The sequence below is a fragment of the Elephantulus edwardii genome, unplaced genomic scaffold, assembly GCF_000299155.1.
Source record: "Elephantulus edwardii isolate Elephantulus edwardi_28Jun2011 unplaced genomic scaffold, EleEdw1.0 scaffold00048, whole genome shotgun sequence".
NCBI lineage: Eukaryota > Metazoa > Chordata > Mammalia > Macroscelidea > Macroscelididae > Elephantulus > Elephantulus edwardii.
In genome coordinates, this window is record NW_006399798.1 from 3,335,896 (window position 1) to 3,346,982 (window position 11,087).

General features: G+C 53.4%; 1 protein-coding gene across 1 annotated transcript in view; it reads left to right on the forward strand.

Moving 5' to 3' along the window:
- Positions 1 to 6: 6 nt before the first annotated feature.
- The window catches only part of LOC102864031 (metalloproteinase inhibitor 2-like), a 51,182-nt gene continuing 40,101 nt past the window's right edge, over positions 7 to 11,087 (forward strand). Inside the window, exon 1 of the mRNA XM_006886168.1 lies at positions 7 to 98. The gene's annotated coding sequence lies outside the window, so the exon portion shown is untranslated. The remainder of the gene's footprint in view (positions 99 to 11,087) is intronic.

The window sequence follows — 11,087 nt, forward strand, 5'->3', positions numbered from 1 at the left end:
GCTCGGCCTCCTGCTGCTGGCGGCGCCGCTCCGCCCCGCCGACGCCTGCAGCTGCTCCCCGGTGCATCCGCAACAGGCGTTTTGCAATGCAGATGTAGGTAAGGAGCGCGCCCCGCGACCTCGTGCGTCCCCGCCGCCTCCCGGGCCCCGCGCCCGCCCCCGGGCCCTCGGCTCCCCGCGGAATCCTGCAAGTTGACGCCACACCGGACTTTCTTTTTCTCCTTGCTTCTCGCCCTTTCTTTCCCTGGCTTCGCCCAGAGGCTTCTCGACCTCAAAATTCCACCGGAATTCCACTGAGGCTCCAGCCCCCAGCAGGAGCCAGGGAATGGTTGGGTTTTGGCAGGCGGCGCGCCCTGGGATGCCAGCGCTGGGGGCAGGGAGAAGGGGGGCACGGCGCAGGGTGGGGGTGGGGCTCAGCCGCCGTGGGCTGGAGGGGTGGGCACCCTCGGAAGAAACTTTACCGGGTGAGACGAGTTGGTCCTCGCTGGGCCTCTTGCCGGGCACAGGCGTGGAAGGGCATCTGGCCTGGGCCTCTCTCAACAGCCCACTCGGGCTTCGTCTCATTATGGGAGTGAGTCGAAAGCCCCCCATTGGGCACAGTGCTCGGACACAGAGTCCCTGGAGAACCCGAGGTGGAGCCCCATGGGCTGGCCCTCCCAGAGGGCCCAGCAGAGAGCGCTGGGCAGGGCTGGCTTGGGCAGGGCAGGGCAGGGCAGGGGCCCCCATGGGTTTAATCCACTGCTGGTTTTTTAGGACGTCTACCTAAAGGGGAGATCCTGCTGACTGCAGGGGTAGGGGGAGCTGGTCTGGTCGTTTTATTTCTGCAGCAAGTGTCTATTACTCTCTGGAGTCCTTGTCCCCCCAGAGGTGAGAAGGACAGGGGAGGGCGCAGGGATTTGTTCCACTGTGCGGAGGGACCCGGGCTGTGTGGACTTCAGCTCTCCGGCCCCTGGCCCAGCAGCTGTTGCCAGGAAGGCTTGTTTCCCCCGAGGGTCATGCTCAGTCTAACCAAAACGTCACATAACCAGAGGGTCCACTCTGCAACCTCCTCACTCTTCCCCATCGGGTTCATTTTGTCCCTAATGCTCCGCTAACCCAGCACCCCCTGGTCAGGCCGGGTGCCCAGGTAGGTCCACCCAGAAGCCCAGATCAAGCCAGACTCTTTCTGTCACTTCTTGTCCAGTGACGCCCAGCCACACCCCAGCCACCCCTGGGCCTCTCAGCTGGCAAGCGGAAAGTTTTCAGCGCACCAACCTGTGGGACTGGGATGCCCGGGGCCACTTGAGATTGGGCTGTGAGTGGTTGGAGAGGAGTTTCTAGGAAACCTGATTGGGAGGGAGGGAGAGCTTTGGAGGTCAGCGAGGCATTGGGCAAAATGAGAATATTCTCCATGGGGACCCTGGTGGCTTCCTGTGAGGTGTCTGCAGAGAGGCAGGGGCATAGCCGTTCTGCTCTGCCAGTCAGGGATAGGGGTGCCCAGAGGAACCCCGTGGCCCCCGAGGCAGAGCTTTCTGTGTCCTGCCTGCTTCCTGCTGGAGAAGCCCAGCTTGTAAGCAGGCGAGTCTGGGAGCTGTATCTGTTTTCAGGGATCAGAGACTTGGGAAGGTGTGGATGCTTCAGGATGCCTGAGGCAAGCTCTTCTTCCCAGTTACTCTCCGCCCTGGAGTTCCCGGCAGTTGTAACCTCAATCATTGTTGCAAAGTCATCAGGCCACCTCACCCACCTGTAGGCCTGGACGAGCTGTGGAGCCGATTGCCACAGCCCAGGCTGCCCGCCACACCTGTACCCTCGGGAAGATCTGCACATTCCCTCAAAATACCAGACACTTCACAGTCCATGCTGGCCCCCGTGCGTGTCAGCAGAACTGCCTACGCCAGGGTCTGAGTGGCAGATCTTTCAGAAGCAGATTGCCAGGCCTTTATTCCAAGGCCCTCGCTGCAGTCAGACCCCCAACCTTTCCATTCTTTGCACCATCCAGAGATTCCAAGGACGTTCAAGTTAAGGTTGTAGCAAAGCAGGACCCTGGGGGACTGGGGCATAAACCTGGTGAAGGGAGGATGCTCTTCTCCGTTTTCCTCCTGGAGGTGCTCAGGTGAGGTCCCACTGTCCTTAACGGTGTCCTGCCCTGGCTGAGAGCAGGCTTGTGTGCGTCGCAGGGACGACCCATGAAGGCCTGCTTTCCCCTTCACGAGGTCTCCCCTGAAGAGGGTCTGCCCACATCCCCCAACCCCTGCAGTGCAGCCAGCATCCAGGAGGAGGGCAGTGGCCTCACACCAGGTGGACCCTGAGTGACCGGCTGTTTCTCGGTGTGTTTGCGCCTTCCATTGTTGGCTGGTAAAGGCTGGTTAGGTTCTGGCTTCTACAAGAGCGGTTGGCCCTCAGAATCCTTTAATCTGCCCATGGCAAGGTTCTCAAAGTTCCCTGGTTCTCAACTGCTACAAGAGAGGAGCTGTGGTCAGTAAGGGGGTCCTACAAGACAAGATAAACGCAGGTTGGAGGGGTTGCGGGGAGGGTCTGGTCCACCCCACAGGCCTCAGCTCTGTGTCCTCTCTTGCAAAGCTGGCCGGGGCCTTCTCTGTCTCAAGCAGAGCAAAGCCCCAGGCCTGCCGCTGGCCGAGACTACCCAGTGGAGTCCTTCGTGGACGGTGAGGCAGTGTGGCGACAGGCCTCTGGCTGCCACTTGCTGTGGGCTCGCTCGGTAAGGCCGTGTGTGTGAGCCCGGAGCCACTCGGCCCACTGAGCTACTTGGCACAGCTGGGCTGGCTGGGCCCGTGCCTGGAGCTAGGGTGGGAGTGGACATGGGAAGCGGGGACACTGGGTAGTGGGCAGTCTCTCCTGCGACCCTGGAGGATGAGGCCCAGGGCCTCCTGACCCCTGAGAGCCCTCATCACCCCACTGTCTTTCTCAGGAAGTTCTCGTTCTAGAAATTGCTTCCTCCACACACCGCCTGCAGAGGAAGGCTCAGCCAGGACCAAGGGCCTATTTGTCCTCGGGCAGCTGGGTTCATTCAGGCCCTGTTGGCACTTCTGGAGGTGGGACTGGTTCCCTCGAAGATACACCCCAAATCCTTACTGTTGGGTCAATTCCAACTCACAGGGAACCCACAGGGTTTCCGACGCTGCCGTCTGTACAGAACAGGGGTCCTGGGATGCAGTCTACATGATTTGCACTAGGCTCTGTGTCTCCGGAGGTTCGAATGCATCCACAGTTCAGTGGGAGGGAGCTGGGGTCTCCTCTCACCATGGTGCATGGCTTCGGAGGCCTGGCTCACGGTGGCAGTGACTGCCTGACTGAATCTTTACTCTCAAAGAGTGTGAGTGATTCTGTGTGTGGGTGCCACAGCTTTCTTCTGGTGGGTTTGAACCTTGGATCTTTTGGTTTGCCGCGGAGGGTTTTAACCTTTGCACCCGCTGGGCTTTAGACATACAGCGAGCTTTCCGTGAGCAGGTTCAGAGATGGTGGCTGAGGGGTGCATGGGAAGGTGGGGAGAGGGGCCGTGACAGGGACTGGACCCTGGGTTGCTGGAGCTGGCATGGGAGCTCACTGTGAGGACAGCTGCTGGGTAGATCCTGCCCTCCGTGACCTCACTTCTCTGTGATCTGGGACCAGGCGCTGCTCAGATTCAAGACGCCTCCTGCCTTGGGGTGTAGAGCTGACCGATTAACCGAGCAGGGAGCTTAGAACCAGCCCAGACACACAGCAGGTGGGTCGCACAGGGCAGGCTAGACAGTCCCAGAGCTCTGTGGACTCTCAAATGAAGTCAGGTTGTGGTGGGGTGCTCACAGCCACCCCTGTCCTGACCCAGGCCACCTTCACTGTCCAGGGACAGGAGCTGAGGTGCTGATGAAGAGATCTGCTTGACCCTGGGCTGCTGGGAGGAGGGGACACTTGGAGGAGAGGAGGAGAAGGGGGAAGATGGGCCAGCTTTTAGTCCACAGACATTGCTATGTCCACCTGTTGTGCACACTCACCGGTGTAGGTGCACACAGGCACACACCGACAACCTCTCACACACATCCCCCAGACTCACACACTCCCATGTCCACATTCACACTTCTGTATTCGCAGTCTCACACACTCCCATACATAAAACATAAACACAGTCACACACTCAGGTTTGCATGGTACGCACAACACAGTCACACTCACGCATAGTGTCACACACATACATAGCACACACCCCCACACTCAGATTTGCACACAGCACATACGTGATCATAGCCACACATGTAGGGACTCTCACTCACACACACCCCTGCTCACACACAGTCTCACAGTACGTTTCATATTTGAAGTGTGCTCACACATGCACACACGCTCATAGTCACACACACACACACACACTTGCTCGTGTGTGCTAGAGAGTTAGAAAGTCGGCTCTGAAAATGTGACCATTTCAGGGGTCATGGAGAGGGAGGGAGACCTCCAGACCCAAGGGTGAACAAGAGAACCAGTGTCTCAGAGAAGTCAGAGAGTGGACAGGCCTCCCCTACATCAGAAGGCCGGGGGGTTCCCAAGCTTAGTCCCAGAATGTCCCAGATCCCACTCATGGGCCCCAGGCCTGTGTACTGGCCACCAGCTGCTGAAACCCCCAGTGGTGTAGGCCCCAAACAGCCGGAGTGGAGAAGCTGAGCAGGTCAGGCTCCGGGAGAGCGTGGCCAAGAGCCGTGCAGAGTGTGTGTAGGGGTGTGGAGCTGGAGCCCGCCTTCCTGCGTGAACCCTCAACAGAAACTCAAGAAAATGGGATTTCAGTAAAAAGGAAGAGAAAATCTAGGCAGGGCGAGGTGGTGGTGGTTTTATTTCCTTTTGTCTATCTGTATTTTTTTGTGATTGCTCTATATTGTCTATTAACAGTTAAAAGGTATTTGGAACACAGATGGAAAGACAGGTGAGGGTGGCCTCTTCAGAGTGAGGGAGTTGAGAAAGCAGGAGAGAACAAAGACGAGGGATGGGAACCCCCCTGAACAAAGACGAGGGAGGGGGACCCCCTGAACAAAGATGAGGGATGGGGACCCCCCTGAACAAAGATGAGGGAGGGGGACCCCCCTGAACAAAGACAAGGGAGGGGGACCCCCTGAACAAAGACGAGGGATGGGGACCCCCTCTTGGGGCACTCGTTCTGAAATCAGCCTCTGCCGGGAGGCTAAGCTGGATTTTCACACTTTGAGTTGTATTTCACATTCTCTTCAGTTCGTTCATTTAAATTGACTTGCTGAGGGATACTTGATGTGCTCATCAGAGTTGTGCAAACATCATCATCATCAATTTTAGAATCCTTCGACCAGGGGGAAGGAAACTCCGCCCCCGTCAGCAGTCACTGTCGTCTCCCTTCTCCCTGACCCCCCAGTCCTGCAGACGCTGTTCTGCTTTCTCTTCCAGAAGGTTTGTCCTGTGTGAGCATCTCCTACAAATGGGATCCTGCAGCACGTGGCCCATGCCTGGCTTCCTGCATTCACCATAGTTTTCTCAAAGTTTACCCTTTTCTATGGCTTCATACTGTTCTACCGTGTGGACATAGCTCACCGCATTCGTCCACTCCTCTGCTGATGGACACTTGTACTTTCTGACTGTCATAAGCAGTGCTGCTAGGAACTGGTGTGCCAATTTTGGATGTGAATCAATCATTTTCCTTTTTAGATTTTTACAGTAGGATATCAATCCTTTCTGCATTGTCTCCATCCATCACTTTGTGAAGAGGGAGGAAAAGCAGGAACGAAGGGAAAGGGGAGTGGGGAGGCGAGGTCCAGGCATTCTCGGATGGTTTGCTGGGGAGCCCACCCACTTCTCTTCCCAGGTGAGCCGTGCACTGCTTCAGACCTCAGAACAAATTTTCCCTGTCGATACATTAGGAATGGTATCTGTTTAAGATCCTTGACTTGGGTGTGGTAAAAAATGGATTAGAAGATGCTTAATAAAAAGGCTTCTGATAGGATGTCTGGGAATGGGGTGAATGGCAAAAAAACCACCAGACTGGATGAAAGAAAACTGCCGGAAAGGCTTGGAAGATTCCGGCACCTGCTTCCTCTTCCGCCATCAGTCTCTCCTGGCTGTGGGAACACCGCTGGTGGACAGGCAGGCCGTTACAGGGAGGGAGGGCGGCTGGTCTCTGGAAGGTTCTGACAGGACTCCAACTCAGGACGGGGGTTCTGGAGAGCGTGGAAGCTAAGCCAGGCTGGAGGACAGGGCTGAGAGTCTTGTTTTGAAAAATTCCAGATCTGTGCAACAATGAATGAATGAAAACCCAAAATGTCTGTAAATGTTCATTAAAATTAATAAAATTTAATAATAAAAGTAAAAGAAAAATTGCAGATCTACAGAAAAGTAGAAAGACCATGTGTCCTTGGTCTGGGTCGTTTGAGTGCTAGCATTGAGTCAGGTTTGCCTCATTTTCAGTATAATTGTTATTTGTGCTGAATTGTTTGAGGAGAGAATGTGGCCTCCTGACACTTGTGACCCCTGCGGCGTCTGATGTAACAGAATGCAGTTATCAGACCCAGAAAGGGTGGTGTTGACCTTGGTAACGCATTCAGTCTGTGCTCACACATCACCAATTGTAATGTTAGGTGACGGACTGCTGGGGGAGTAGGGTGCAGACGCTGGAATGTTCCAGAACTTTCTGGCACCTCCCCTTGATCTAGACTGGTGGTTTCTTGTTGCCATGTGGCAACATTTTACAGATCCTGGGTCTCAGCCAGGACCACATAAATGCTTTTTTTATTTAAAAAAAATAAATACATAAAATTGTGATCTGGGTAGAAGTTTCCAGAAGAAATTTTGTGTTCTGTTCCACAGCTCACGTGCATTTTCAGTCATCGTGTCGATAGCAGTCCCCATACTGTGTTTATGGGACCCTTTTCTCTCTCTTTTCTCTTTCATTCCTGCCTTTTTGATTTATGGGGCAGTTCTGCTCTGTCCCAGGATGATGCAATGAGTTGAAAACCGACTTGGTGGCCCCTGACAGCAGCGGCATACTATGAAGTAGATTCTAGAAAAGTCGTCCTTGGAAAGCACATTTGCCGACCCCTGGGGTAGGTCACTCAGGTCTGTGCTCAGGTGGGAATTCCCTCAGGTCTGACTGTAGGGAGCTCTTTGCTCACCTGGCTGCCTGTCCCCTCGCCACAAGTGTGACTTGATTGGCCCAGAAGATGTCGTGGCTTTGCTCTCCTGCTCTGCGCTCCGGGGGCTCTGGCCACAGCAGCCTAGGAGTGTGTGCTCCATGGAGCAGGAGCAGACGTCCACTTCTAGACGTCCACTGCTCTGATCTGAGGGGCTCCATGGGGAATTAGAACACCCCCCCCCCCCAGGTCTCCACAGCTGGCCCTCTCTACCCAGACACACTGCCTTCTCTCTCCCTTGGAAGGGTTGGTAGGCTTGACATGGTGCCATTCTGATTAGTAGCCAAATGCTCTCAGCTCCTTGCAAGTCCGGAGGGTTGACGTCATCCACACCCACTGTCATGCCCTGACTCAGTGGCCCTCAGGACAGAGCACCACTGCTTCTTAGAGTCTGTTGGGCTGTCATCTCTGTAGGTCGACGTCTTGATTGCTGCTCCTGGGTGTTGACTGGATCCAAGGGCCTCGTTAAAGTGCCGAAGGGCAAGGATGTCGCTTTAAACACGTCTTATCCAAGATCTGTTCAGCAGCTGCACATGTGTGTGGAAGCTGGACAGTGAATACGGACGATTGGAGAATCGATGTCTCTGGATTGTGATGTTGGTGGGTGACACTGAGCAGACCACGGACCGGCAACAGACAGACAGACAGATCAGTCAGAGGAGGTGCAGCCACTTCCTTGGCGGCAAGGATGTTGAGACCTCACATTTTGGAGTCTTCTGTATTTTGGTCATGTTATCAGGAGGGGCCGGATCCTAGAAACACAGCAGAGATGGTGGGGGTGGTGCAGGAGGGGGTGGGGTTTCTGATGAGTTGGAGCAATCTTGGTGATAAACAATGACAGTCTTTATGGAAGCAGATTCCCTCAACTTGGTCTCAAGCAGCAGATAGGGAGTTTGAACCACCAACCTTTCGTTTAGAAGGTGAGCACTTAACCACTGTCAGAGGTTCATCTGCTGTAGAAGAGACTTTGACTCTCTTAAAGGCTCCCTGCAGGCAAGACCTTCTTGAGTTGAGACTTGATTTGACCTTTCCAGATCTGTAGTCTGGACCCATTACCAGGTTCTCACAGAATCCCCGTCAGCGTGGGGCCAGCTCTCACCAATCCAGCAAGGCAAGTGGATGTTGGACCAGGCCGTCCGAGGCCATGGCTAGCCTTGGAGGTTCCCTGTGCAGAACATGATAAAAACTGGTGCTAAACTGAGAACAGAGGAGGGACCAGTGTTTCAGAGAACAGGAGACAGCGAGAGGTGTTGGGAGGCACTCTGGAGCGCGCTGGGACGGTTCCAAGTCCTCCTCCTGCTCTGTTTCTTCTTCTGTGAAAGCAGCACTTGACTCCTCAGGTTTGAGCCCTAGGACACATGGTCAGTGTTTGGTCACTGAGTCCAGAAGCATGTAGGGGCTTGACAGCGGTGGTTCTGGCCCTCCTCCACCTGGACGGGGCCTCAGAGAAGACCTCTGACCTACAGCTCTGTGGGAGAGTCTCACGCACAGAAGCAGAAGGTGAACTTCCTTCCCCTTTCCGCCTGACGTGGTCAGCACTCTGTCTTCCTGCCCTTTTGTAATTTGTCTGAACTCGCCTTCCTCTCAGCTCCCAGGCTCAGCCTTTCTCATAAGACTGCTGATCACACTCTCTAGATGACCCAGCCACCGCCACTGACTTGATCCCAACCTAGTGCCCGTCCATGGGGCTTAAAAGGCTGTCGCTCTTGACAAGGGGAGACTGCACCTCTCTCCCTCAGTGCCACTGACCTTTTGTTTGGCAGCTCGATACGTAATGTACTAGGCCTCCAGTTCCCTTAATAAACCACAGTATAGTGTAAACATAATTTTGAAATGCGCTAGGAAACAAAACCATTTAGGTGACTTGCTTAATTTGATATTTTCATAATGGCAGTCATCTGAAAGAGCCTGTGATATTGCCAAGACATTCCTGTACATATATGTAGCTTTACCTACTCATGCAACCATCTACCCATCCATTTGTCTATCCAGCCAGCCACTTGTCCATCCACCCAGCCATCCAACCATCCACCCATTTCTCCATCCAACCATCCATCCATCCATCCACTCATTCTTCTACTCATCCAACTACCCAACCATCTGTCCATCTACTTGTCCATCCATCCAGTCCCCCATCTATCCATCTAACCGTCCATTCTCTCATCCATTTTTCTATCCATCAATCCACTCATTCACTTGTCCATCTAAGTCTCCTATTTGTCCATCCCCCAACTATCCATCCATTCACTTGTCCATCCATCTAACCACCTATCTATCTATCCAACCTCCTATCCACCCATCCATCCAACCAACCACCTATCTATCCATCCACCCAGCCACCTCTCAGCTGTCCATCCACCCATCCACCCACTCACTCCACCTGTTTTTCTATCCATCATGCACCAAACCATCCGCTTGTCTGTCCAGCCATCCACCCAGCCGTATATCCATCCACTTGCCCATCCATCCAACCACACATACATACAAATACATAATACATCTTTGGCTTTCCAGTACAAAAGGACTTCCTGTCCTTTCTCTAACTCACAAGGGATCTGTGGACGTATAAGGCAGGTGTTAGCCCCTCACTGGAGAAGGAATGGTTGGTGATTTGTCCAAGGTCACTCAGCAGAGGTGTGGATGCCAACTCCTGATCCAGGCTCCAGTGTCTGGAAACAAGAGTAGACTTCACAGCCTTGGACTTGGCCATTGCCCTGTCTGTTTGGCCAAGAAGCTGTTGTCCTTGGAAACCCCCAGCCGTGAGTACACTTGTCTCACCGTCAGCGGTTTGTAAGGGTGTTTGGCAGCACCTGGCAAGGCTGTGAAAATAAGTATTCTTTTTGATTGAGCAACTCTACATCCAGGAATTTCTGCTGGGGAGATCATTAAAGGCACGTGCAGGAGCTGAGTCACGTGCGTGTTTGTCTCAGTCCTACGTATGTCAGAAGACATTACAGCACCTTCATGGACAGAGCAGGGCACTGGTGAGGGAGCGCGGCTTCGAGACCTGGTGGACAACAGGCCCGATGACCAGATTTTTAAAATGGAAATGCAAAAAGAGGAAACTGGACTTTTTTTTTTCAAATATTCTGCACTGGATTTTAATTGTGCATCTAATTTTATTCTTTTTTTCTTCTGACTGGATGACGGGCCGCCTGCAAACCCCACAGCCGAAGAGTCATTCCAACTCAGGTGACCCTCTGTGGAGTCTCCAAAGCCATACGTCTCAACAAAAGGAGGCTGTTTATCCTCACAAGAGCAGCTGCTGGTTTGGAACGGTTGACCTTTCAGTTAGCATGTTGTTGTTGTGTGATGTTGAGTCAGAACTGACCCATAGCTGACCTTCCAGTGGGTTTTTCTTAGGTTTTGTTTTTTCCGTGTACTGTTGAATCAGATCCCACTGGTACAAGAGGAAATTGTCCCTCGTTTCCCAGTGGAACATCTAGTGGATTCGAACTGCATGCCTTCGGGATTGCAGTGCAGCTTCTTGCCACTAGGCCACCAGAGCTCCCTTCTCCAGTGGGTTTTTAGAGGCAGTAAATGACACATCCTCCCGTGGGGCAGCTGGTGGAGTCAAACCACGTGCCTTTGGGGTTAAAGCTCACCTTCTTTCCACTAGGCCACCAGAACCTTCTTTCAGTTAGCATAGCAATAAGTAATGCACTAAATATAGATAGATACAGATACAGATATAGATATAGATATAGATATCCCACTGCCATCAAGTTGATTCTGAGTCAAAGTGACCCTGTGGGATAGTAGAATTCCCAGTCTGGTCAGCACCGCTGTCATCTGTGCAGAAGAAACAGGCTACTTCCTCTTCCTCCTGCGTTCAGACCATCACCTTTTGCTGAGCAGCGAATGCTAGTTGACCACAGTGTTTCTTGAGGTCACCCTATCTGGCATTCTCTCTCTCTCTCCCCTCTTCCTTCTCTCCTGTCTCCTCTCTGCTCTTCCCTCTCTCCCTCCCTC